The sequence below is a fragment of the Arvicanthis niloticus genome, chromosome 2, assembly GCF_011762505.2.
Source record: "Arvicanthis niloticus isolate mArvNil1 chromosome 2, mArvNil1.pat.X, whole genome shotgun sequence".
In the NCBI taxonomy this organism is placed as follows: domain Eukaryota; kingdom Metazoa; phylum Chordata; class Mammalia; order Rodentia; family Muridae; genus Arvicanthis; species Arvicanthis niloticus.
This window is the reverse complement of record NC_047659.1, coordinates 59,795,212-59,816,603: the sequence shown is the minus strand read 5'-3', so window position 1 is coordinate 59,816,603 and position 21,392 is coordinate 59,795,212. Positions and strand designations below refer to the sequence as shown.

The window sequence follows — 21,392 nt, the reverse complement described above, 5'->3', positions numbered from 1 at the left end:
ACTGAGTACTATGTTTCCAAGGAAGTATTTTTCCAACCCAGCTGCTTGTGCACCTGGAAGTGAGTGGCTGCAGCCTTACTGAAGAATATTTGCAAGAAGTCTCAGAGATAGACGGGGTCTGCTTTCTCCTCCACATACTGTGTGCAAGATGAAAAGACTGGATGAAGACAAACTCCCCAGAGCTCACAGCAAAACAGTTAAAGGGTATCTGGGCTGGAGAGAGGCCTCAGTGGTCAAGAACCCCTGCTGTTCTTGCAAAGGATCCAGTATTAGTTCCCAGTGCCTACCTGGTGATACGTACAACTGTAATTTCAACTCCAGGGAACCTAATATCTCTTCTAGCCTCCACAGACACCTGTATGCTTGTGGTGCACATCATATATTCAGGCATACATACATACACATAAAATGCAAATTTAAACATTGCAAGACTAATACAGTTTGTAACTACATAATAGAAACATGAAGATCAGGCCATGGATCACCCCATTACAATAATAGTTAATAATTGTAGTAACAATTACAGGTGTGTTGGTGTATCAATGTACTCAGACATGCAGGGGCATGTGGAAGCCAGAAGATAGTGTCCCAACCTCATTCTTGGCTGCTCCTCCAACTTACTGTTTTATTTTTTATTTTTAATTAGCATAAGATATTAAACATCATCTTTCATTTTAAAGATAGTCTACAGAATGGGAGACATCTGACAACTGTACTTTAGACAGGGGTTTAATATCTAGAATTTACAAGAAGTGTAAAATTTTAGTACCAAACTAATCAAAACTGCCAAGCACAAATAGTCTAGTGAAATGAACAGGCAGGTCTCAAAAGAAGAAACTCAGCCAAGAAGTATTTGTAAAAGTGTTCAACAACCCTAGTAGTCAGGGAAATGCAAATTAAAGCTAAGTTAAGGTGCCACCTCACCCCAGGCATAATGACTATTAACAAGAAAGCTAACAATAAGTGTTGGGCAGGCTGTGGAGAAAGAACACTACTTATTCACTGCTGGTAGGAATGTAAACTGGGGTAGCATTATGGGTAGTACCATGAAAGGTTCCTCAAAATGGTAGAGTTAGAACTAAAACGTGACCCAGATATTCCATTCCTGGGCATATCCCACCACAGAGACACTTATTTGTGAGTACCTATTTACTATAGCTAGAAAATGGAGTCAGCCTAGGTTCCATCCACAAATTATTGAATATGAAAATATGGTACAGATATATACACCACAGAATCGTATTCAGCTGTAAAGAAAATGAAATATGTGGGAAAAATCTCTGGATGGTATACTGGAAAAATATAAAGTGAGATTATTCATGTTACTTTTTTTAGACAGAAACTCTCACTGAACCTGGAGCTTGCCATTTTGACTAAGCTGTCTGGCTTGAAAGCCACCTAGACCCACATTGTCTCTTCCCCACCATCTGGGGCAGAAATTTCTCTATCCAATCTATTTGCATCGGGAGGCCTATGATTAGATATGGAAAAAGGAGGTGGAGCTAAGGGTGGCAGAGACACAGACTCTGAGAGTGAGGTGGGGAGCGTGAGGAAGGCGAAAAGGCAGTGAACGTAGGCCCACGTGGTTTCAAGTAAATAGGTAGATATGAAATCTAAAGGTTAGGAAAATTGGGATAATTTTCTAAATTGTGCGGGTATCTTGTGTATTGAGATTTTATTGATATATATAAATCCATTGGTTAACTTTAAGCATCTAGAGTTTTGATTTACTGGGTTGCTGGAAGGTGGTCCAACAACAACTGGCTGGTTATGGCTGTGAAGGAACTAGAGGCTCCAGGGACGAGCGAATTGGAGCTGGAAGCAGAGGGACTGGTCACTATGGGGGCAAGCTAGAGAGAGTAGCCTGGTGGAACCAGCTCGGGACCTCCAGCCCTGCCAGGGAACTTTCTGAGACAAAATGGGCTTAGAGCGGGAACATGGTGGCTAAGCTGGGAGCCAGCCAGACAATCATTTCTAATACTTCCCTCTACAGCCATCAGCACCAGACTGCCAGGCTTGCACCCTAAACCTGGTTTTTACAAGGGTGCCTGGGGGTCAGAACTCAAGTTCCAAGGCTAGCACAGAAAGCACATTACCTACCAGGCCATCTCCCCAGCCTGCTGTTGAATGTTTGTTCAATGAAAACAGAGTGATAATTAAAGCAGCTAAGCAGCAGGCTCTGGAGAGGAAATCGACTAGTTCATACTCAGGTGCGTCGATGTAGCCACACCTCAGTTTAAGCAGCTGCAAGATGGAACATACTGGTTGTCAGAATTATGAAATGCTAAAACTGAGGACTTAAGTCTGCCGCCTGAGTGGAGTGAGCACACAGCCAATGCTTCCTGCTGCGGTGATTTTACTTAATCCTCACAGCGACCCTGTGGGAGCGTCGGTAATGATTTTGAAATGATCGTCTTCCCAAGTTATAACTTCACAAACTGGGGAACAGAGATTAGGAAGCGTGCCTAAGTCCCTCCGCTTCCAAGTACCTGAATGGGATTTCAGTCGGGGACTATTGGTCCCAAGGTCTGCAGTCACAACGGTCGAGCTGGATAGTTCTTGGTCTGAAGCAACTCACAAAGCAACAGTATTTTTTAAATCCCGCTTTTCCTTTTTTAATGATACTTTTCATCCTAATTTCCTTCTGCACAAAATATTTCATCCTTGGCCAGGCATGGCGGCACATGCCTAGAACCCAGCACTTAGGCAGTAAGATCAAGAGTTCAAGCCCAGCCTGGGCTACAAGAGAAAACTGTCTCAAAAATAAAATTAAATTAAAGTAACACAAACAAAGAGGTATCATCTGTCTGTCCATGACTGTGCTGTTGTTGCTTCTTTGCTTGTTTGCTGTTTCTTTTGTTTGTTTGTTTGTTTGTTCATTTGTTTGTTTGTGACAAGCTCATTACATAGCCAAGGCTAGCCATGAATCTGAAGTGATCCTTTTGCCTCAACCTCCAGAGTCCTGGGATTACAAGTATGCAATACTATACCCAGCTCTACCCACAGCTTTATTAGCAAGCCGGAGGCTGACCCATCACTCTGTGTCAATTATCCCTGCATATCTGAAGGCTCTGTTTGTGAGTTGCCCATCATCAATTCCCAGGCACTTCCAAGACCACAGGTACCCAATTACAATGTATCTTGCCAAAAAGGCAGGATACTAGTGCTACATTATGCCCATACTCCTCAGGGCTGCTGTGGTTGATCAGACAGAATAAGGCAGTGGGCCTGGATGGGCTCTGCTACAACACCCTACAGAGCCTGGGGAGCATCTTCAGTGCCTCTGACTGCTTGGTGATGCTGACCTCTAGTGGCCATGTCCAGATATTCAGCCTCATCCTTTCCCCAGTGCAAGTTTGCAGCACTGCCTCGGAAACCTGCCTCAGGGATTCAGACCTGTCTAGATAAGGCCCAGAATACTGCTACTACTGACATCTTCTCTTCCTGAAGGACCTCAGGTCTCTGGAACTGCTAACCCCACTATCTTGTAGCTTTTGAACTGAGCGAGCCCTTTAAAAAGGAGATTTACCTACAAGCAAATCAGCTGATGGTTTTGAGGGTGAACAGGTTCCAGGTCCCAGCATAGGTCCCAGTGACCCCCAAAACAGAATCTCACACCCCTCCACCCCATTCATGGTTTTGACGTACTTATTCTTTCTTGAAATGTAGTTACAGCACACTGTCACGACACATTATTATGTTATGACTTTGACAGAGAAAAGGAATAATCTTGTACTATTTTCTCTTTGGGTAGTACAGGCATAAAACCAGGAGGCGTTGAATTAACCTCAGCCTTATGCATGACTCTTCCTTAAGCGTGTCACTCTGCAAAGATGACACAAGAAAGGAAAACTGAAACTGCTTGACTAAGGAAAATTATGGGCTAGAAGAGACTGAGAAATTGCTCTACTAAACTGATAATTGGTGAGAAAAAGATGACATGAAAAAATGAGAAAAAAAAAAACATGAAGTCACAAAGGCGAGAATCTCATCGCTGGGCTCACAGCACCCCCTTGTGGTTGCTTCTAAGACTAGCACTCTGCTTCCACTTCTGCAAAGCCTGCCCAGTTTACAATATACACATGTATGAGAGCTTAAAATAAATAAATAAATAATCTTTAAATGCACTTTTTTACAAAGCTGTTCTTAAGCACTTTGGCCTAGGTTCCTAAGCCCTTTATCTGAGGTTACCTTTTTATATCCATGTACTTTGTGTTGGAGTCTTTTGTGCTGTACCTACTAATTTTAGCATTTTTAAAGGTGTGTCTGTGTTGAGTTAGTCTAAGTAATATATATGCAGGGAGACAGTGTTTATTCAAAGATATACCAGTCTTTACTCTGGAAAAAGTAAACACTATACGGGAACTTGACAAGGACAGGGAGGAGAGGAGAGACTAAGATGGTAGTATCCTATTTCGTTGACTGTGGCCACTCCGATAAGAACTTCAGCACACTCTGTGCTGACAGAGATAATCAGAGGCAAACAGAGATAATCATCAATCACGGAGAGCTCGAGTTCCAGGCACCTGCCATTCAGTGAGCAGTGCTGCCTGTTTCTCCTCTTTGGAAGTCTCTAGCTTAAGCCCAGTGGTGTCAAAACACCACCAAGACCTCTGCCTTCATGGGACCTAGAGTCTTGTGGAAGAGAGAGATTTATTCATTTTAGATCCCAATATCTTCCCCCTTTCCCAATCCCCCCACAGATCCTCCCCCATCCTCCATCCCCCTCTCCTCTAAGAAGGGGAAGGCCCCCACCCTGAATATCACCCCACCCATGCATTTCAAGTATCTATAGGACCATGGACATCCTCTCCCACTGAGGCCAGACAAGGTAGCCCAATTAGGGTAACAAAAATACACAGACAGAAAAATCCACCTGCCTCTGCCTCCTGAGTGCTGGGATTAAAGTTGTGTACCACCTATGTTCAGTTCACAGTGCCCTCTTCAGATGGCTTATACTGCCAGTGTCATTCCAGTTCCAGGCCATCTGGTACCTTCTGGCCTCTGGAGTATCTGCATGCATGTAGTGCATATAAAAACTCATGGAGGCACAGGTGCATACAATAAATAAAGTAAATGCATCTTATTAAAAAAATAAATGATACCACCCATTCACAGGATACCAGGAATCATTCATTCTAAAATAAGATGAAAACATCTCATCAAAATAAGAGTACCAAGGGGCAAAGACATTACTCACTAAACTACTGACCACACAAACTTGATGACCTGAGTTCAGTTCCCCCACATAAAAATTCAGACATAAGTCTATTGGTTGCTCTCCACAAACTGGTAAGGCCCTATTGCTGAAAACAACACCCGTATACCTCACTGAACATGGAAAAACCAAGCCGGTGCCCACCTAGAGCCTTCGACTCTACTGATTAGTGTTTGTGGTACTGGAAGATACTCTGCACACTACCAGAGGAGAAAGTCACTACATCACAGCTACAAACTCTTTAGTCTACAATGGTGACCTGCCTGTATAATATACTGGTGTGATAGTACCACAAACATTGTGGAGAGAAACCATACACTCTGATTAGATTTAAGGCCCATTTCATGATAAAGAACACATGCCGGATGGTGTTTAGGTGGCCGAGAACCTAGATTAGATAGGCCATGGATCCAGGGTAAACCCAAATACCTTTGTTCTGCTAAAGGAACATAGCAATATTATTCCAAATGACATTCTGCTATACACATAGATCAGTTTCTCACTTGGCCTTACTCAGAGAAGCTTTCTCCTGCAGTAGATGGGAACTAACACAAAGACCACAACTGGACGATGTACAGAGAGTGAGAAGCCTTGAATCATTCAATAATAAATGGAATGTCTTCCTCAAACCCTCAAGACTCAACTCTGCAAGAGGAGGTGGAAAAACTTTAAGAACCAGAGGGGATGGATAACACCAAGGAGATAGTGTCTTCCTGATACTCCTGAACTGATGTGAACTCTCAGAGACTGTCACAGCTGGCTAGGGCTTGCACAGATCCAACCCAGATGGGGCCCCAGCACTGAGAGGGGAGGTGGACACAAGGTTTCATCCCCAACTAAGAAACTATCTTCAATTAACAACCACTGCCAAAGGGAAATATTTTTTCCCAATAGAATCTCACTGGATATATGTCACACTTAGAGACAAGCCCCACTCCCAGCCATAGATGGTCAACACAAAATAAACTCAATCGTTTTGGGGGTTTTGTTGTTGTTGTTGTTGTTTTGTTTTGTTTTGTTTTTAACTGGTCTTTTGCTTGTATATCATGGTTCCCCATTTTGTTTTTATTGGTCTTGTGTGTGTGTGCACATGCACACACACTCGCACCGATACAGCTTAAGTGCTTCTTTTTGTCTGCCCACATATGTGTTTCTCATGTTCTTTCTTTGTTTCATTTTTCCCTTTTTAATTTTTCTTTTCTGTTTGTTAGTTTGTTCATCTTGTTTTATTCTTGTTTTTTCTACACAACAGCTTCTTAAGAGAGTGAGAGAGAAAGAGAAAGAAGATATAAAATTGGGAGAGAGGGTAGGTGGCAAGGATCTAGGAAGAGATAAGGACGATGATATTTTGTATAATATATATTTTATGAAAATAGGTTTATTTTCTATTTTTAAAATTAAATTTAAAAAATATTTGGTGGCTTGCTGAGGATCGTGGCATACACCATTAGTCCCAGCTCTCAGGAAGCAGAGGCAAGCAGATCTTTACAAGACCAGTCTTGGCTACATAGTGAATTTTATGCCTGCCAAGGCTACATAGTGAGACCCTATCACACACACACACACACACACACACACACACACACACACACACACACACCAATAATTAGTGGCTTTGAGAAGGTGACTGAAGTCCTGAAGCCCCTGTAGCCAGGCGTGGGTCCAGGCAGACGTCAGGTGCTCTTACTTTCACCACTGACCCACTGAGCTATGGAGCCTTCCCTGATTCAGTCATTATCTCATCCAGTAACCGCTGACGTCTGCTGTCACAGAGACTGAATTGACTAGACAGAGAAATCTCCCCACCCTGTTCTGTTTTAGAGTCCTCCCGTACCTAGGTGGCGCTGTTTCTGTCTGCACTGGTCTGTCCTCTATCTGCCTATCCCAGCTGCTATTGCCTTCTAGACAGATGTCAAAACCACACACCTCCCCTAGTTCACCGCTCGATCCATTTACTGTCAGTGGAGCGCCCTCTCCCTCCTTCCAGTCCTACAATCATTTTTCTTTTGTCTTTTTTTATTTCCTATGAAAGACTCGATGCTGCAAAAGTCTGATGGCAAATGGGGTCTAGGTTAAAATGTAAAATAAATTCTTCAGTTTGAGCACTTATGTACTCCTAAGCAATTTATAGTTTCTTAAAGGTTCTCAAATGTGTTGTGTGTGTGTGTGTGTGTGTGTGTGTGTGTGTGTGTGTGTGTGTGTATGTGTGTGTGTGTGTGTGTGTGTGTGTATGTGTATGTGTGTGTGTGTGTATGTATGTGTATGTGTGTGTGTGTGTGTGTGTACATGTATATATGTGTATTCATATGCCTTTGTGCATACATATGTGCTTATACACTTACATGTTTGCCAATGTGTATGTATGTGTGAATTTTTTTTTTTTATAAATCACTTGTCAATGAGTGACATCCTGTTTGGTTAGCCTCTCTCCTGAATTAAAATATTTTTTGTCATTGAATGAGCCCTTCCATAGGAGCAGCATGTCACTTAATGCAGATAAACTAGTTAATAAAGTTAAACCCAATGGCTGTATTTATAATTATGAGTCTTGCTTACATTTCTCCGACTTCAATGTTGGAAAATAGCAGTTTCCTGTCCTTCCATCTCACAGTTTCACTGTCCTGTGCAAATTAGTCGGTAGCTTTGGAGGACTCTCCCTTGCTTGCATTTCTCGGGGAGAATATACATGGTCTGCCCTTGAGGGAACCTGATCCCTGCCTCTTCTTCCATTTTCCACACATCCTCTAAATACTGCATCTCTCGGAGGAAGTCTTGGTGACTCTGGGGGACACAGCTATTTCTGGGTCATCAGCTCCTTTGAACCTCCTGACTGAGTTCTTTTCTCACATTCTGCACTATCAAGGTTTCCAAAGACCTGGCAAAAGAGAAAAGGGAAAACAAGGAAGATGAAGAGAACTAGCTGTGTTCCAAGCCCATGGCCCAAGTGTCGCTTGTACAGGGACAAAGGGTAGAACTTAGGCTCTTTGCCTAGCATGACTGGGCTCTAGACTCAGTCCCCAGTACTGTAATTAATTAATTAATATTTAAATGCCACATCAACTGTAGCTATATTCTCTGGACCTAAAAAAGACAAACCCTATCAAGAATAAGTCAAGGAAGGAGGAGGAGCTTATGGGGCATTACCCTTTAATTCTGACTATTGGCTATTAATAGATTCTGGAAGAAGGGGGATCACTTTCTTTAGTTGTATACCTTCTATGAGACCAACAAGCTTAAATGCATAGCTCCAGACCTATAGTCACACAGATGGCCTGGATTAATCTTGGTGAGACACAGAACAAAACGAATAGACACGAATGTAACAGAGATTTGTGGGGAGTGTGTATCAGGGTGGTAGGGAGGTGAGTGTGAGAGTTGCCAGAAAGTAAAGCATTCATGTGTAAAATTGTAAATAATAATTGTAAATAACAAAATACTCTCCAGGACACGTTTAAAAGTGAGACTTCTTCCCTTTCCATGGCGGAAAAGCTAAGCAGTTATGAGCACTAGCTGCTCTTGCAGAGACCTAGATTAAGGTCCCCCAGACCTACATGACAGCTAACAACTGTCTGTAACTCTAATTCTAAGCTCTTCAGTGCCCTCTTCTGGCCTCCTCAGGCACCAGGCATGATGCACAAACATACATGATAACAAAACACCCAGACACAGAAAATAGATTTTTTGAAATTAAAGTGAGTGCCCTCCATTTTCCAAACAAAGAAACAGACCTTCAGATATAAAAGGCTGGGCTATAGTCATTCATCAGCTAGGGCCAGTGTCTCCTTGTCTGTGATCTTCATGGGGACACTCTGATTGCTACTCTGATAGTATTACAGAACCTCTGACAGACCCCACCCCCATCCCCAAACACTCTCCTTTTGAGAGGTGTGATCTCTGTCCTTGGAGAAAGGCAGGGCTAAGCCACACACACTCTGCTTTGCCTCCTCCATCGCATGGAGTGAGAACGGCAGGAGAGGTGCTTCAGTAGGGCACACTGGAGCCATGCACACAGGCTAGCAGCCTCATTGGCACAGCTGAGCTGGCAAAGGAATGCTCATGCAGGGCGATTGAATAATCATCCACGCTGAGGCCTGGGCTTTAACCACTATCATTTTAAAGATGATTATGTGCAGTTATTTCAGCTAATTAAACCTTGAGCACCAGCCAGCCTGGCTTCCAGCTCAGGGACGATGCAGGCAGTTGGTACAGCTCCTGCCTCAGCTTCTCTTTGCCTATCTGGGAAAGCAGAAATGGGGATGAAATTGGGTGCTTGTCAGGCCAAGGGGATGGGGAGGAGAGACTAGAAGGGGGATGCTTGACCTTCCATCAGGAAAGTAAGAGGCCCACCTCCTCCTGTCATAGGGAAACCCACTTTTTGTCACATCTCAGGAAAGTGCAGCTATGGCCCAATCTTTGTCAGCTCATCAGGGAAGAGACAAGACTGTGAAACACGGAGCTGACACCCAAGCACTGAGTCGGGGTACCAGCTTTGTCTCCGGGAGATGTGGCGATTTGAAGATTGCCTCGTCTCCTCATCTTTGATATTGTCTAAAACTCAACTTTAATGAGGCAGCAATAAAACCCAGTACTATTTCCATTCAACATGGTAGACACAAACACATACAGACATTTTAATTTTAACTAATTCAATGTTGAGAATGTTGCTTCATGGCATATCATATGCTTTAGCATGCTCCAGGCCCTGGGATAAACTCCCACCACCAAAACAAAAGCTGAATCTTGATCAATTCATGTTAAACCAGAGTTTCTGGGAAGAAGTCTCTGTCCGTAAATGTCTTGTGACATAAGCATGAGGACCTGAGCTTGGAACACCAGCACTCATGAAAAGCCAGGTGTGGAGGTGCATACCTGTAATCTCGGTGCTGGGGAGGCAAAGAGACTGAGGTCCCTAACCTGCTGTTGAGTCCCAGTTAATGACTCAAAGGATACGGTGGAGGCATGAAGTGAGACACTTCCTAACATAAACCTCAGACTTCTAGTTGCATGTGCACACACATAAGAATCCTGTATATACTTGTAACACACACACACACACACGCACGCACATACACACAATGAATAAAACTGGGTTCAATTCCCATCACCCACATGGCAGCTGACAATCATCTGTAACTCCTTCAGCTGCAAGATGAGTGGCAGAGATCTCTGGAGGTTCCTAGGCCAGTGAGTGTGCGTTACACAGCAGCAAACAGCAAAGAGAGCCTGACTCAAACAAGGTGAAAGGTGTGGACTGACACCCGAGGTTGTTCTCTGATCTCAACACATTGTGTCAGGCGTGCACACACACACACACACAGAGAGAGAGAGAGAGAGAGAGAGAGAGAGAGAGAGAGAGAGAGAGAGAGACATACACAAGCACTCACCCTCACATAAATACACACAATGAGTGATTCTCTAAAAGGGAAGCAATTCCAGCCCTGCAGAACTTGCTCAACAAAACGCATTTTTCATCTCAAGACAACCCAATGAGACAAGTGTACTTACCAGTTCCACTTCAGTTTCTTAGTTGTTAATTTTGATGTGTATGAGTATTTTGCTCTCCTGTGTGGGTGGATGGTGGTTGTAGTGGTAGTGGTGGTGATGGTTTGAATAGGATTGGCTGGCCTTCCGGTCTGGGCCTGAGCACTGAGCAGATCCCGGGAGGCAGCTCTGCCCCCAATCTCACAGAACCCAAAGGAAGCAGGCCTCCCAGGAGCTCTAACCTAGGCAGTATCTTAGGTAAGCAGACAGCATCGCCCGCCCCAGACAGGGAGTAACTGGGACCCACTGGGACCTAGGAAGTCACTCCTGGCCCGGAGCTCTGGTTCCTTCCTGTCTGGGCCCAAACACTGAGCAGATCCCGGGTGGCAGCTCTAACCCCAGTAGTAACACCCACCCCACACAGTTCTGATACAACCAAAATAATAGGAAAGACAGGCTCCAGTCAGAGACAGGGCAGGTAGCACTAAGGAGATACAGATGGCGAAAGGCAAGCGCAAGAACATAAGCATCAGCAATCCAGGGTACTTGGCATCATTAGAACCTAGTTCTCCCACACTAGAAAGTCCTGAATTCCCCATATCACTAGGAAAGCAAGATTCAGATTTAAAATCACTTCTAATGATGATGATAGAGGACTTTAAGAAGGACATACATAACACTATCAAAGAATTTGAGAAGAACACAGGTAAACGGTAGAAGCCCTTAACGAGGAATAGGAATGGCTGCCATAGACTCATGTGTGTGAATGCTTGCCCCATAGGCAATGATGCTATTACGAGGTGTGGCCTTGTTGGAGGAAGTGTGTCACTGTACAGGAAAGCTTTCAAACCTCATATGGTCAAGCTAGGCCTAGGGTGGCAGTTGCCTCTGCTGCCTGTGGATCAAGATGTAGAATCCTCACCTCTTTCTGCAGCACTAGGCCTGCCAACACACCACAATGATGATAATGAACTAAACTTCTGAAGCCAATCCCAGTTAAACGTTTTTCTTTATGAAAGGTGCCCTGGTCATGGTATCTCTTTACAGCAATAAAACACCAACTAAACGTGTGTGTGTGTGTGTGTGTGTGTGTGTGTGTGTGTGTGCACACGAATGTATATCACATGTGTGCCTTGACAGTCAGAAGAAGGCTTCAGATCCATTGAAACTAGAGTTGCAGGTGGTTATAAGCCTCCACATTGGTGCCAGGAACCAAGCCCAGGATGCTCTAACCATTAAGCCCTCTTTTCAGCTTCACTATTCCCATTTTTGTGATGATAAAGGTGGAGCACTCATCACCCACCTGCATACCAGTATATGTGAAGAAACCAGGAGGACCAGAGTCCCTCTGTTCCCAGGTCCCGCCCTTCCCTCTCTCCCTCCATCCCTCCATCACCTGTGTTCCCAGGTCCCGCCCTTCCTCTCTCCCTCCATCCCTCCATCACCTGTGTTCCCAGGCCCCACCCTTCCCTCTCTCCCTCCATCCCTCCATCACCTGTTCCCAGGCCCCGCCCTTCCTCTCTCCCTCTATCCCACCATCACCTGTGTTCCCAGGACCTCTTTCTATGTCCATCATCTGTGTCCAAGGAGAGATGGAGATTATTAGTCATAGTTTATAGTTTACTGACTGTACTGTCCCCATAAGCCTGCCAAGAGAGAGTCATAGTCCTGTTTCGTGGATGAGGAAGATGACATTCTGAGTGATTTTAAAGGCATCTGGAGTGAGACGAGTGAGCTACGACATCAAGGACATGAGCGCCGCTCAGTTAAACAACAGGGTGACTCATTCTGTGAGTTTGATGGTGATATAAAACCTGTAACATCTTTTTTCCACATAGAAAAAATTCTCAATTCCTCTCTCTCTCTCTCTCTCTCTCTCCCTCCCCCCCTTACACACACATACAATGCACACAATCTCATTCCCACTGAACCTATGAAACATGAAGTGAAGACGTTCATCAAATGTCACAGTGTAGCATAAATCTTGGTCTTGGATCCTCGAGAGGATGGGGCAGATGGAAGAGCATCAAGGTGCCAAAGGCATCACTCAAGCTGTCTTGGACCTTCCACTACATTTACACAGAATCTTGAAGAATTCGTGACAAACCATTATGGATTTAAGCCATTCAGTTTGAAATTAACTAGTTTTTCACCAATAGCAGAAATATTAAATATTACTTGGAGGAAGAGGAGCTTTGAGGGCGATGGTGGCTTAAGATTAAAGAAACACAGACAGAGAGAGAGAGGTGGTGTGTGTGAGTTTAAGTGTGAGTGTGCGGAGTGTGTGTGTGTGTGTGTGTGTGTGTGTGTGATGTGTGTGTGTGTGTGATGTATGTGTGCATGTTGCTTGTTCGTGTCTGTGTGGGTGGTACCCACAGAGGCCAGAAGAGAGTGTTGGCACTATTACAGCTGGACTCAAAGCACAATGGTTTTGTCTTTGAGTTGGGATTTGAAAGGATTTGTGAATGGACAACAGGATAGGAACAGGACGCAGCATGTGTAAAGTGAGGAGCCTCTTTACTCTGTGAGCCTCCCAGTGTGGGTACGTGTGTCTGAATTCTGTTCCTATGATGGAGCAGTAAGCATTCTTGACCACTGAGCCATCCATCTCTCCAGCCACAGGTTTTAAGAACACAGATTTAATTAGGCTAAGGATGGGACAAGAACCAGCAAGAGAATGTCTCCATTCTTGGCTGGGACAACCAGAACTATGAGCTGGCTAGGGCTGACCTCTCCAGGTATACTCAGCCCAGTGCACATGTCCCTTCTTAACTCCCTTCTTTACACACACTGTTTCCTGTTTCTATTCTATTGTCCATTCACAAATCCTCCCAGATGCCACCTCAACGACACAGTTATTGTGGTTTGAATATGAAATGTGCCCCACAGACTAATGTGTTATATTTTGGTCTTTAACTGATAACATTATTTTTAAGAGGTTGTGAACCCTTTAGGAAGCAGAGTCAACGACCAGGGTTACTAGTGGTGAGTCTCAATGAAATCATCCCAGCGCTCGCTCGCTCACTCACGCAACCTCCCTCCCTCTCTCTCTCCTTTCTGCCATGATTTGAACACACACTCACATACTCCACTCCCATGACATTCTACATTCTATCAATGATACCAAGTGACCATGAACAGTACCCTCAGAATTTGTGAAGGAAAAACAAAAACAAAAACAAAACAAACAAACAAACTTCTTCCATTAAATCATTTATGTCAGGTATTTTGGTCACAATGGCACAAAAGTAATCAATACAAAACCCAAAAATATGTAAGAAAGCAGCGGCCTTCAAAGGGTGATGCTTCTTCCTGCCTCAGCTTGTTGCCCACTCCCTCCTCTGTGCTTCACACACATGGATCTCCTCTGCGCTTCTCACACCCGTGGTCCCTCACCATAGAACTTTTGCAGCATCAGACCCCCTCAACCACGGATGCTTCCCACCACCACATCATCCCACCTGGCCCACTTTATCTTGCTGAGCTTTCCCACGTCAGCTGAAGCAGTTCATCCTCAAAAAGGTCTCCCCGGACCCCCAAAGCCAAGTCTGGTTACTCCATCATTTGAGCTGTAGTGTCATGGGTCTGTCTTGTTTCCCACAGGTCATTCTGAGAAGGCCGATGCCCCCTGAAACCACCAGACTATCAGCTCCCAAAGGTCAAGGACCACAGGAGCTTGTGGTAATTACTACATCCCCAGTGCCTGAGAGTTCGAGGCCAGCCTGGTCTACAGAGTGAGTTCCAGGACAGTCAGGGCTACACAGAGAAACCCTGTCTCAAAAAAACAATAAACAAATAAACAACAACAAAGCTACAGAATCTGTAAATTGTTACCACAAAAGCATGAGGACCTGAGTTCAGATCCCCAGTACCCACATTTAAAAAACCCAGGTATGGCAACATTCACCTGTTTCCCCAGCATTCAGGGGAGTGGGCTAGAATTAGAAGGATACCAGGGGATGGCTAGCCAGAGGACAAGGTGAAAGAAGTGAGCTCCAGTTTCCGTTAAAAAGACCCTATTTCAGAAAAATGTAGTAGAGAAGCAACTGAGAAAGAGGCCAAACATCCGCCTCCACATGCACCAGCAGATCCAGTCACTCACACCCATATACACACACATACATATATACAAAGAAATAAATACATAAAAGAAATCCATTGTTTAAAGTTATCTCTAAACCCAGGGCTTGGGCAGCCCCACTTTGTTGTTTTGAGGATTGCTCAGGAGAAGGGGCCAGCACTGAGCTCATTGGCTAAGACTTAGACCGCCTATCATCTAGATTTGGGACTGTTACTGACAGGATGTGACCTGAGTCAAGTGAACAATGTATCAAGAATAACAACCTCTGACTTTTCAAAACGCTGTAGTTGACAAAGCATACTCCCAGTCACAATCTTGACTGCGACCTCACAATAACCCTGTGACTTAAGCATGTTATCTCCATTGTATGGGACAGAAACTTCGAGAAGGATGATGTAACCGACTAGCGTCACACAAAACCCGTGCAGTCTGGGCACTTCCCAGTGGTTTGTTTATTTAATTTTTGATGACTGGCGTGTAAGCATTTGCTCTTGTGCATGTGACTACAGGTATTCACATGCCACCCCCACATGTGTGGAAATGAGAGGACAACCTCAGATGTCAGTCCCTGCCTTGCTTTCTACCTTGTTTAAGGAAGGATTTCTTGTCATTTGCCACTGCCCTCCTTAGGTGAGCTGGCCCATGGGCTTTAGAAATCTTCTACCCATCACCCCGTATGAATGCTGAAACTCCAGACACACTCTCCTGTGCCTGGCTTCTGTATAGATTCTCCTGCAATGACCCCTTAACCCACTGAGCTGTCTCCCCAGCTCTCAGTACCAGTTTCTAATCCATGCTCAGGGCTCTTTCTTCTGCAGGTAAATTCTACCTCCCATGCAAATTCTGATGGAAATTCACAGTGTGCAACAAGCATGTGTAGGCTTTGGGTTCCAGCACTTGGGTGTTCTGTGCATCAAAAAGGAGTTTAAGAGTACAGACATTCTAATCAGACAGCTCTGCCACCTGCATGCTGGGTGGGAGCTGGCGTGTTTATTCATCCCGACTCACTTTCCTTTTTGGAGACGTTAAGGAATCACTGGCTAACCCTTAAAGTTACGGCCGGGATTTAAATGGATAAGGAATACAAAACGCTTCGCTTTATGCCTGGCTCAACATTAGAGGTTAATAAACATTGAATGATGTCGCCAAGATCCTTGTTGGAGACAGAAAGAGGCCACTGTCCCTTCTTCCTTCCTCCCTAGGGTGTGATCTTACCTCACAGGGTTACACTGTAGCCTAAGTCAGAGAACAGCCTGGTCAGAGAACAGCCTGGCCACTTCACCCGCTTCACTGCCTGTGAGAAGGCAATGTCCCTTCCTTTGCCTGAGAATCAGCACAGACCGCACTGCCCCACCCCCACCCCTCCCTCTCAGTTTTCTGGCCACCAGGTGCCCTGGCACCACACAGGAGCTACCCTCAGAAGTGTCTCTTAAGATAATTTTCAGAAGAAACAGGAAAAAGGAAAAGGAGGGGAGGGGACGGGAGGGTAGGGGAGAGTAGAGGGGAGGAATAGAAAAAAATAGCCAATTCTCAGAGGTAGGTGAGTCATGAGAGGGTGGGAAGAATCCCACAGATGATCCTGACAAGCCCCTGTACTCTGCACCCTGAGCCAGCCCTTCTCACATAGGGAAAGCTAGGGAGAAGAATTTCGGAGGAGAACTGGAGGGCCCTGTCTCACTAGCACCAGGACTGCACGTGAGCAGTCGCCTCCTCAGAGTGTGGGCTGTGCCCATGGACCAGCCAATGTTTATCTTCTGCCAGTTCTCCAGTCAGTAAACACAGGAACCAGGAAGTTCAGCAATAGCCTTTTCTAAACAGCCTTAAAAGTAAACCAACCTGAGGGACGGTGTGGGGGAGGTTGTAAAGAATTTACAATTCACAATAGAGGAAAACGCAACAAAGAATATGAGTCGTTGTTTCTCCAAAGGTGTATCAGGAAGCTGGCCAGATGGCACTTGCTACTCTCACCAGGTGCGGTCTCGCACACTTTGAATCTCAGAACTCCATCGAGAGACAGAGGCAAGGGAATCTCAGTGAACTCAGGGCCTGACTGGTCTACACAATGAGTTCCAGGACTGGCAAGGCTATTTAACACACTGTGGTGCTTTGAATGAGAACGGCCCTCATAGGCTCACATGTCTGAATACTCGGTCCCAGGTTGGTGTAACTGTTAGGGAAGAATTAGAAGGTGTGACCTTGTTAGAGGAAGTGTTTCACTGGGAGCAGGCTTTGAGGTTTCAAAAGCCCAAGCCATTCCAGTTACCTTCCTACCTCATACCTATGGATCTGGATATGAGCTCTGAGCCACTGCTCCATTACCTACACCTGCCTGCTTGCTGCCATGCTTCCCACCATAATAGTCATGGATTCTAACCCTCTGAAACCACAGCCTCCAAATGAAATACTTTTATTTTTTATAGGTTGTTTTGGTTATGGTATTTTATCACAGCATTAGAAAAGTAACTCAGACATAGAGAGAAACACACACACACACACACACACTTGCTGGTCCTGCAGAGGACCTGAGTTCAAGTCCCAGCACCCAACTGGTAGCTAACAACCATTTGTAATTCCAGTTCCATGGAAAATCCACGGCATGAGCATGTACATATACCTACACGTAGGCAAAACACCTACAGACATAAAAATAGATGCATCTTTTAAAAAGTTTTTAAAGAAGGTATACAAAAGGCAAACATACAATCAGAAGGTGGTCTGCATCCTTAGCCACTGGGGAAACACATGAAACCATAGACACGCCAGATGCAGGGACTCTGACCACTATACTGCTGGTAGAGACAGGAAAGTCGTGCTGGAAAATAGCCTGGCAGTCCCTCAAGGGACTAAACGTAGAGGCTTATATGGCCTGACGATTCTATTCCCAGGTACATTGCCTAAAAGACACCTATGCCCACATAAGGATATACACAAAGGTTTAAAAAAGCATTATTCTTTGGTTGGTTGGTTGGTTGGTTGGTTGGTTGATTGATTGATTGATTGGTTGGTTGATTGGTTGGTTTTTAAGACAGGGACTCTCTATGTAGCCTTGGCTGTCCTGAAACTTAAATCCATCTGGCCTGGAGCTCTGCCTCCTGAATGCTGGGGTTAAAAGCATACACCAGTGTTTCCAACAGAAAGGCATTGTTCCTAACAGCCCAAAGGTGAAATCAGCTCAAATCCCCACTAAAGAGAGCATATTGTAGTCACAGTATAGGCTGGTTTTGGCATATAAGGCATGAAGTCACCAAGAGTGACAGCAAATGCTACTCAGGAGTCAAAGGTAAAGGACTGAAAATTTAAGGCCTGCCTGGAACACTAAGCAAGACCATCTCAAAGTAACATATTTTAATGGTTAGGGTGTAGCTTGGAGTCCTCACCACCCATCATGAGCAAGTCCTTCAGTATCTTTTACCTTCATCCTAGAAGAAGTAGTGAAACACTAACACATATGGTAACATGAATAAAACTTAGAATGAGGACTGAGGAGATGGCTCAACAGGTAAAGGCACTTGCTGCCAGGCCTGACAGCCTGAGTTCAATCCCGGAGAACTTCATGGTGGAAGAAGAGAACAAACTCCTGAAAATTGTCCTCTGACCTCCACATGTGCACTGTGGCATGTACATACCCACAAATATAAACACAGATACAATAATAAATAAATAAATAAATAAATAAATAAATAAATAAATAAAGTGGTTTTAAATTTTTTTATGTAGTTAAAATTTTTTAAAAACATTGCATTAAAAGCACAAGCAACTCACTAAAAAATATTACTAAATTCTGGGTATATGAAATGCCTAGAATTGACAAGGCTATAGCATTAGGGCTGAAGACAAGATTGGAGTGGGGAGAAGATTATGGCTAAGAGGTATAAAATACCTTTATGAGATGATAAAGATGTGCTAAAATTGCCTGTAATGACAGCTGTACCACTTTGAGAATATACCAAACGCCACCAAATTACACACTTTCAATGGGTGCTTTATTCTATCTCAACACATTAATTCCATCTCAACAAAGTTTAAAAAAAAAAAAAAAGATAAAATAAATCAAATCCTTCTTCCCATTACCAGTTTGAAAAAAAGAGCAGTTTGCAAGTCCCTCTCTCCCCACCCACAGGGATCACAGAAAAAAAGGCCTCTAAGCTGTGCCCTTTGGAAGGCAGGCCAGCCGCACTGTTCTGCAGCCTCCAGTGTCCAACGGCCCTTCAGGGCTGCAGCTGTTCCCTGGTCATCACTAACACATCCAGACTCAGTGAGGGTGGAGGTGGTGCTACAGTGGATCCACACTCTGTCTGTCGCAAGGTGAGAGAAACAACTACAAAGCCTGAGGAACGATTGTGAATCCAGGCAACCTTCAAGGCCATTCATTCAGAACCATGAGCACCTGCTCAAATGACAGACAAAGCGAAGGCGACATGCACCTCAGTGATAGACAGACACAAATTGGCACTACTTGTCTTTCTTCTACCAGCTTTCTGACCCCAGACTTTCTGTGAAAACAAACAAATAGCCTGGGGAAGTGGTTCTCTTGGTGAAGTGCTTGCCAGGTAAGCATAAGGGCCTGAGTTCAATTCCCCTGAACCTGCATAAAAAGAGCAGGTGTGGTGGCACATACTTGTCATTACGGTGCTGGAGAGGAGAGAACAGGTGGGTTCCTGGGGCTCAGTTTCCAGCTTAGCTGAATCGCAAGATTCAGGTAAAAATCAGAAAAATATAATGTGAATGACATTGAGGGACAATACCACACACAAAATACACACACACATTTTAAAAATCAATAATGATGTCAATCATGCAAGCTGATACCCCAACTCCACTCTCTGTTTTTGTTTTGCTTAGTCGGCATGTTAATAATGGCTGCACCGCCACTAAGCAAATAAGCAATTCTCTCTGAGCATCTTCACTGCAGCCCGAGACACACCCCGGGCTGTTCATTGTTTTTAAGACTAAGAGAACTGAAGCTCAGGGAAGCCGGACAACCTCTATTGTCACATAGCAATCAAAAGGCCACTATAGCAATCATCATTTACGTGTCACATTATACCATATCTATAGAGTGAAGATAGCATCTCGTAATACAGGAAAGGAAGTGAACACAGAACTGGGCCCTCAGAAAAGAACTCTGTCAAGGCACTACAGAAAGGACATCTTGTGACCAAGAGGAAAGGTTGTCTCTGAGGGTCAGCCTTCCAGCACTATGTACCTACTCTGCTCCCCAGGTGCCCTCCCTTCAGGAGCTCTGTTAAGAAGGCAAAGACTTGTAAGTGATGCCTTCTGCTTCCAGGACCATGAGAACAGAGGTATTCTAGCTCCTCGCTCTCTCGCTATGATGAAGCACTAACCAAAACCAAATTGGAGAGGAAAGGGTTTATCTGTCATAACACGTCATCCAGGGAGCCAAGGCAGGCACTCAAGGCAGAAACCTAAGCAGAGACCATGGAGGAACACTGCTTTCTGGTTTGTTCCCCATGGCTTGCTCAGCCTGCTTTGTATACAACTTAGGACCCTCTGCCCAGGCATGACACCACCTATGCTGGACTGGGCCCTTCTGCATTAATCATTAATCAAGAAAATTCCCCCAGAGACATGCCCATGGGCCAGTCTGGTTAAGGCAGTACCTCAATTGAAGCTTCCTCTTACTAGTTCGGGTAGAGTTGACAAAAACAGAGCACAGGAAGGTGGATACCAGGTCTAAAAGGAATTAGATCCTCTAAGGGATGGTCAGAGGGTGAGGCAAGTAGACAGAACAGTCAAGAAAGCAATTTTGGTTTTGTTTTAGGTTTTTCCATTTGTCTACCAGTAGGAAGATTAAAGTGGCCCTTCTAGAAGCTATCCTCTTTCTACCCTTTTATACTTACATCATATGTTACCCCAAATTTTAGCAAGTTACGGTAGCCATTGTACTCTGTACCTGCATCCTGTGGGTCAGAAGTTTGGACAGAGAAGAATGATATAGCCAGAAGGATGATGTGTCTCTGCTCCATCATGTCAGGAACCAAGTAAAGTGGAGATTTCTAGTTGTGTCATGTGACACAGACTCACCAGATGCCTTGCCAAAGCAAACTCACGTGATGTTTTGCTGAGGCAAGACCCATGAGAAGACACGTGATGCTTGGAGAGCCTAAGTAGGATTGAACAGCGACTGGGGTGCTTGCATAGCTAATGGTTCAACTCTCCATTGGCCTCAAGTCTTCCTAGATCTTTGAAAGAAGTACAGCAGAAAATTCCCGACATTCTGGCTGGTCCTGCCTGCTCCTGCTAACTCATGCCAATTTGGTGGCGGCCAGGTGGTTTCTGCTGGATCTTGCCACCATTGCTGATTCATGTTTGGTTATACTTTTGAACAGGACTGTTAGTGTCATGACACTACTAAGCTGAACTGCTGGTATCCTGACAAATAGAGATTAATATAGCCCCCAAAGAAGTACTTCTAAACAGGTCCACATCCCCTTGTCCTGTTTACCATCTCTTCTCCCCTACCCTTGGATGGTGAACTAGAGGGAGATCAAAGCATTTGAAAGCCCTTACTAAAGTAGGTTTTGAAAAATCTAAGCCTACAACCAAGAATGGTTTGAATCTAGGGTTGAGGTCATCTGGGCTTATCTGAGA

At 44.5% G+C, this 21,392-nt stretch overlaps 1 protein-coding gene across 2 annotated transcripts in view; it reads right to left on the bottom strand.

The window, feature by feature from the left end:
* Aplnr (apelin receptor) overlaps positions 1–20,796 on the bottom strand; it is an 87,248-nt gene extending 66,452 nt beyond the window's left edge. The window contains exon 1 of one of the 2 annotated variants that reach the window (XR_013108680.1): positions 20,695–20,796. The gene's annotated coding sequence lies outside the window, so the exon portion shown is untranslated. The remainder of the gene's footprint in view (positions 1–20,694) is intronic. The other variant, XM_034495930.2, reaches the window with a different exon arrangement.
* Between the last annotated feature and the right edge of the window lie 596 nt (positions 20,797–21,392).